This window comes from Penaeus monodon, unplaced genomic scaffold (assembly GCF_015228065.2).
Source record: "Penaeus monodon isolate SGIC_2016 unplaced genomic scaffold, NSTDA_Pmon_1 PmonScaffold_2111, whole genome shotgun sequence".
Classification (NCBI taxonomy): Eukaryota; Metazoa; Arthropoda; class Malacostraca; order Decapoda; family Penaeidae; genus Penaeus; species Penaeus monodon.
This window is the reverse complement of record NW_023650935.1, coordinates 1,432-8,413: the sequence shown is the minus strand read 5'-3', so window position 1 is coordinate 8,413 and position 6,982 is coordinate 1,432. Positions and strand designations below refer to the sequence as shown.

The following is a 6,982-nucleotide window of genomic DNA, read 5'->3' as shown; positions in this document are numbered from 1 at the left end:
GGTTTATTCTTTTGCATAATGTCTAGCAAGACAGCAAGAAGGGATGTGCAACAAATTAGGAATTAAAAATGAGCTATGACAAACAGTAAAAATATTATGCTCTCATATTAGAACTAAATTCTATTCTTAGAATATTACTTACAGGCAAAAGAAGTTGAAGCTGATCACATATACAAGTGCATATACAAAGGATATTCAGTGTTAGAGGATAATGTGGTAAGGTTGGCAGCCAGTTCCTTTCTGCCCTGACCTTGCCTCAATTGTGATTTCACCATTACTAAATGAATGCATTAAAAAAGAAAAAAAGAAATAAATAAAACAGAACAATTCTACACATATTTATGCTTCAAATAAGGTCAAGTGATTTTACATTGCCCTTTCCACATAAATAATATCGAGTTCATGCGATACATTAATTAAAACTAATTTTCCAAACAGTCATTTTATTTACATTTGATGAATACATTTTTTCAGTGAATAATTACATATGTAAATTTTACATCAGAATGATGAAAAATACACAGATTCATACTATTTTATATTCTAATATTTAATGTCTCCTCATCAAAATATCTGTTGAATTCTTAGATCCAAACCGTTTCTGGGATCCTTTTACTCCAATAGGGGGCCAGGTTGGGCATCAATCCTGGAAAAAATAAGAACATAAATACTGATTAACTATAATCATAACCAACATTCACAAGACTTATTACATCCTGACAAATAAAAGGTATTACCAATCTTAATATTTATCGTGCTATAAGCAATATCACCAACAAGGTACAACAACCCAACCAACCACTATAGACTCACTCTTAAGTAATATGAGATGAGTTTTATTGTATCTAAAAGATTATCTGGCATAAAGAATAAATATATTCTTTTAAATCATTTTTCTATCCAGTTCATCCTGATAACAATAGTCTTGGATAACATTTCCCAATAGGAAATATAAATGATAAACTTGTAATAATCTTATAATACTTGACTTCAGAAAAGGCCTCCATTCCCAATACAAATAATTTTTGCATTTATGAACTGCTGTGATGGTTACTGTGCATTTATAATATACCAGAGAAAACAAAGAAAAACATATTCAAGCTAATATCCCGTAAATAAACACATGAATCTAGGGAGCCAACGCCTAATACATGTGGGAATTATATTACATGGGAATCGGCACAGCGTCAACCAATGACATAACTTCATCCAATCTCTGAATCTTATCAAACCACAAAGTATAGCAAATGATTACAAATTATCAAAAGCAATCCACTGACACCAAAACTGTTAGTGTCATTTATTACATTTTGTGAATAAATACAAAAAATATACAACAGTCCCTAATTATTTCCTAATCTACAAACCAAATTAGCTACACTTACATGTCCAAACATTATAATGATAAAAAGCTGCAAAAACATATCGGGTCATTTCAAATTATGTTCAGCCTAATTCATGTGTGGATTTTATATTTATCAATGTGTCTCTCTATTTGTCTCTCTGTGTCTTAGTCTGCCTGTCTGTCTTCAAAAATAAAAACATGCACATAAATAACCCAATACCTATTTTTATCTAAAACACATACATACATACATACATACATACATACATACATACATACATACATACATACAACTACATACATACATACATACATACATACATACATACAACACACACACACACACACACACACACACACACACACACACACACACACACACACACACACACACACACACACACACACACGTGTGCATGTGCGTGTGTGCAAGTGTGAGTGTATGTGCGCATGTGTTCATACAAACAGTGCTTACTTGCCCCTGGTTTAGAGTAAAGATCAACATAAATATTTCATTTTCTTATTGAAACAATGTTTCATTTTCTTATTTCTTGTTTCCTCATGGAATAAAGAACTAATAAATTTATGATATCACACACAATCATATCTCCTTTTATTTCCCTCTTCAATCTTTTGTATCCACATATTTGCTGAAGTACAAGGGTGTTCACTTAGTCTGTCTCTGTCAATCTCTTCATCTTTTTCTTCGCACTTGACAAAAATCTTTCCCTGTCCCCACCTCTCTTTCTCTCACCTGACATGAACCCAACCCCCTCCCCCTCCTTTCCTCCCACATCTTTCTCTCCCTAACTGTGTTATCTCCTACTCTAGAAACTGTTAGCATCATTTGCTAATGTGTAGATGTTTTGCCACTAAATTATAGCCTTTAACTACTTCACTTCCTATGTTCTCAGCAATTTTTCTGCTACTTTATTTCCAATATTACAGCCATGGTGCATAACAGCATGCATCTGAATTTTTTTTTCTTTCTTTCTTTCAATATAAGGTGAAAGGATTACATTCATACTTTGCACAACTAACAAAATATGATGTTGCTTCGGACCCTTTGTACTCGGGTACGTGCACTGCTCCTACAAGTGCTCAGCCGCCTAGGAATAAACTAGTAGGCCTGACACGATTTCACTTGATTTCTTCATTCCTTGAATACTTTTATATGAAGCTTTTAATGTAGATACTATTGTTTGAGTTATTATTATGAATGTTATTGAAATACTAGTAGCAATAAAAAATATAAGATTCTTTTAGAAAAGCATAACTAAGATAAATTAGTAAGATAAGTAGTATTAGTAATGACTCCTTGATGACTATGTACTTGTGAAGCCATCTATGTGTAAAATACAATTGATAAACTAAAATCACAGTGGACAATGGCTTATGTAACAGAATAGGTATTAAGAAATACCTACAAAAATCCTGAAAGGCACCTTCATACAAGCTTACCGTTTTCTAACAGTAACATTACATTATAATACCTAATGACCTGCTATGTTTTCAACATCCTCCTGCCACAAATCATCAAGTACATTTTATGATGAGAAAGAGTAAGTTACACTTCTTTTTCTAAGTGCTTTTATATCAAGATAAAAAGATTTTGATACTCAACTATAACATGATGTACTAGAATGCAATATCAAACCATTTATTTATGTGAATAACAAGACAAGTGAATGGAATGATTCATCTGTCTTCCATTGCAGACCTTACATAAAAAAATCTGATCTACAAAGAGCATTGCTAAAGTGTCATATAAACATTTACTAATACAAACCATTGAATTGGCCAAAGTATGGGTTCACTACATCCAAGAGAGAGAGAAACACAAAGAGAGAGAGACTACCAAGTTAGCCAGAGTAAGGCTCATTTCACCCAAGAGAGAAATCATGATAAACAAGACAAAGAGACACTCAGACTGAGGCTGAGACAGAAGCAAAGAGAGAGAGATACTGAGAACTGAAAAAGAGCATGACAGAGACAGAGACAGAAAGATAGAAAGACAGAGAGCAGGAGAGACGAAAGCAAGAAACAAAATCAAAGAACGAGAGTCTGAGTTAGACTGAGCAAATGAGAGAGAGAGAGAAAGAGCAAGCTAGTGAGCAAGCACTAGAAAATACTTGAAATACAGACTATGGACACTATTAAAAATGTGATCAATGTGCACTGTGGTGATACCCCTGGTGTTTCAAATGAACCTCAGGTAAAGCATGGGGTTCATTTGAGAATATATCATGCTCTACATATTATTTTTTACCCTTATGGAGTTAACTTTGCCATTTTCCAATAAAGTCTGTGCATATCATATAATTATACAAAGAAAATCTGTACTATTTTTTTCAAGACACTGCAAAAGTAATTAAATAAATATCTTTTATTCATACTCTTTCCAGATCTAGATACAAATATCTGGCACAAATTCTTCAGAAAATGTATAATCATACCAAATCAGTCTTCAACTATTTATCAATTGATAAAATGCTATACTTTTTATCTTGTGGAAAATTCACAATTTTGGGGTAAAAAACACTTCCTGGGACCATGATGATGATGATGATGATGATGATCATAATCATCATATACGACCTGATCTAACCTACTAACACCATTCCTTGAACTTTCAAGAAAAAAGTTTTATTTCAGTTACTATCATTACCATTATTATTAACTCAATAACAACCCTTTTTTCCTGCACAATAAAGAACTACACACCAGGCACTGTACATAGTCAGACGCTCAAGTGAAAAATCAGGAGCATGTGAAGTGTGCGTTTTTCCCATTCCTTATGCTTGTGACTGCAGCATACATGATTTTTTTTTAAGGAAATGAAGCTAGAAAGATACTTTCAGCCTACTTTTCAAAGGGTGGTATCACCTCTGTAACAGGGCAAAGTAAGTTCAGCACACACATTTAGCAGGTTGACCACACAGCAAGGATAATTGCCACCCAGTGCTTGCGTGCAGTCTGTCACAGCAAGAATAGATGCTGGCTGCAATCAATGAGTTGATGCATTATGATTTTCGTCATTAGTATTGTATCATTGTAATTAATGGTAATAAAAAAATCAACCCTCCCTTGCTGAAAATTCAAATGGAATAAAAAGCAAGATCAGGTAGGCCTAGTAATTGACAACTAAGCACTTGCAAAACCATTTATATAAGAAAAAATAAAAAAATAAAACAACCCAAGAACTGGGCCATGTATGTACACATCAACTCACAGTGTCAACAAATTATTTATCAAATTCATTATGATGATTTGTGAATCAAGTTACATATCAGTGACTGAGAATGGAATACTATTTCAGTTCATGAACACTTTACTTGCCTTTCTTTGTTTAGCTATAAAACAGCTAAAAGAAAGTGTTATAAATTAAAAATAATATGCCACATGTATGTTTAACTGTTTGTAAATGGGAATACACACTGTCCATTGTGAATTTTGTTGAACACACAAAGGGTCAATTAGTAGCCTACATGGACCTCACCTGATTTTGCCATCCCTCAAATTTTTGGTATGCTATTAAATCCAGTACTCTAATTATCATTATAGATGGTATGATATCATAATATCATGAAAATACTAATAACAATAAATTAAGAATCTTTCCAAAAATCATGGAAATGTGGTGAACACATGAATTAATAGGACATTTTTGGTGACTCTTTGGTGACTAAGTAGTTCTGGAGCCATCTATTTGTAATCATAATCAATAAGTTAATATCACAGTGGTTATATGGTATGTATGTCATACCCTCCAGCAAAGATGGTTATGAAAAAAAAATCTTGCAAGATTATATTATTACTGGTGAATATATTCATTCTCATCACCTTTTCTTAAAAAAACATGAACTAAAAAAATTTAAATCCCAAAGAGACTATCAGCAAGAAAAATCCATGACCTTGCGCTGCTATGCTATCCTTACCTGCTTTTTGAGCCATGGCAACTAGCAGGGTCACTTTCTTCTGTTGACTATTACATAAGCCAGTGATTCGCTCGGCAGCATGCATCCATCTGAGCGCAAGAACTGAGACAAAACCAAAACATCTGTGGACAAAGAGATATTAAAAGCACCAAGCTAATCAAAGTAGTAAATTAGCTACGTAATTATGCAAATATATTAGCAATGGAAAGCATCACAATTATCAATCATTATGATATTAATTTTACAAAGAATATTGCTTCATGTAATACTGAATGCTAATATTAATGCAAACATACTTCCACACACACACACGTATAAAATAAATAATAAAAGAGAATACTATCTTCATATTCCAAACATGGATATCAAATAAATATCAAAACTTACAGTATGTTTTAGGTTCAGCTGAAGGGCACAGAGAGGACAAGCACCACACTCAGTATGCTCAGTCTTGACAAGCAGTTCAGTTCGATCTGATGGTTTGTAGAGACCCTCTATTGTTGTCTGTTTATCTGTTACGTCAACGATAACTGGAAAAGACACGTAATTAATCATAACCAGCTTTATGACCATGGATTACATCCATAGCAATACCAAAAGAAATCATTTCTGATTCAAATCAACTAGTACTAGTACTTATAAGCATCACTGAATATCCTTAAAATTGCCACGCTGTTATACTGTAGATTACTTATATACAGTACTTGGGGTTGCAGTTCAAGACAGGTTAATTCAATTTTTATGCTGAATGTGAATACAATTTTTTTTTTTTCAGCCAGAGAGTATCCTGTTTGAAAGTACCATGTCAACAGTTTTTTGTTGACAGATAATAGTCAACACAGGAAATTATCTTATATCTTCTAGTTACTGAAAATACAGCTAAGCGTGTGTATGTATATATATATATATATATATATATATATATATTATATATATATAATATATATATATAATATATATATATATATATATATATATATATATATACACTTCATAATTAAAGCAACATTTGATGCAGAATCTTTCCATTGTTATTTCAAATTTCTTGTGTTCTATTCAAATCCACTTTAACCTTGCCACTTTGTTCCTTTTTATTCTGTAATTGTCTGCCTTTCTATGTGATAAAAAAAACAAGCTTCATATACAAAACACTGTGCTAAATACATTTACTACTTTCAAGATACCAAGAGAAGGCACAACTAATAATATAAACCACAATATATAGGAAGAGAAGGTTTTGGAATTCATATATTGGTGAGTGTGGGAAAAATAAAACTAGGAAGACTGTGTCCATGCAGTGAAGTTGGTAACACAACTGAAGTAGGAGAAATAGATTTTTTTGTGCCCTGACTATTTTCTTGAAAGTAAGAGCAACACTGGCACTAAACCTAAAGATGACGGGATGACATCCTATCATGTCATGAAAGACCGTCCCTCAGGCCAGGATGACATCTTCGCATCATGTGCAGTCATCCTGCTTTACATTATGTATGCTAAACTGCTTATGCTTGCTTGGCCATGAATTCATTCATTGAAGAGAAACAGTGCCTCAAAAGTAGGCTTCAATATCTACAATATGTTCTTACCACAGCACTGACCAAACAGTGTGAGCTACTATTATATTCCCGAGCTTCAATTCTTCCTTAAGCAGCTGACTCTACCTGTTCCCTGATACCTTGTTGATATGGCACTGGTGGCT

At 33.1% G+C, this 6,982-nt stretch overlaps 1 long non-coding RNA gene across 1 annotated transcript; it reads right to left on the bottom strand.

Annotated features, from left to right (window-relative positions):
• Positions 1–330: 330 nt before the first annotated feature.
• On the bottom strand, positions 331–5,401 carry LOC119570040. The gene is made up of 2 exons (XR_005228355.1): positions 5,284–5,401; positions 331–646 (listed from the first exon to the last, which is right to left on the bottom strand). It is a non-coding gene; the product is annotated as an uncharacterized LOC119570040 (long non-coding RNA).
• Positions 5,402–6,982: the final 1,581 nt, after the last annotated feature.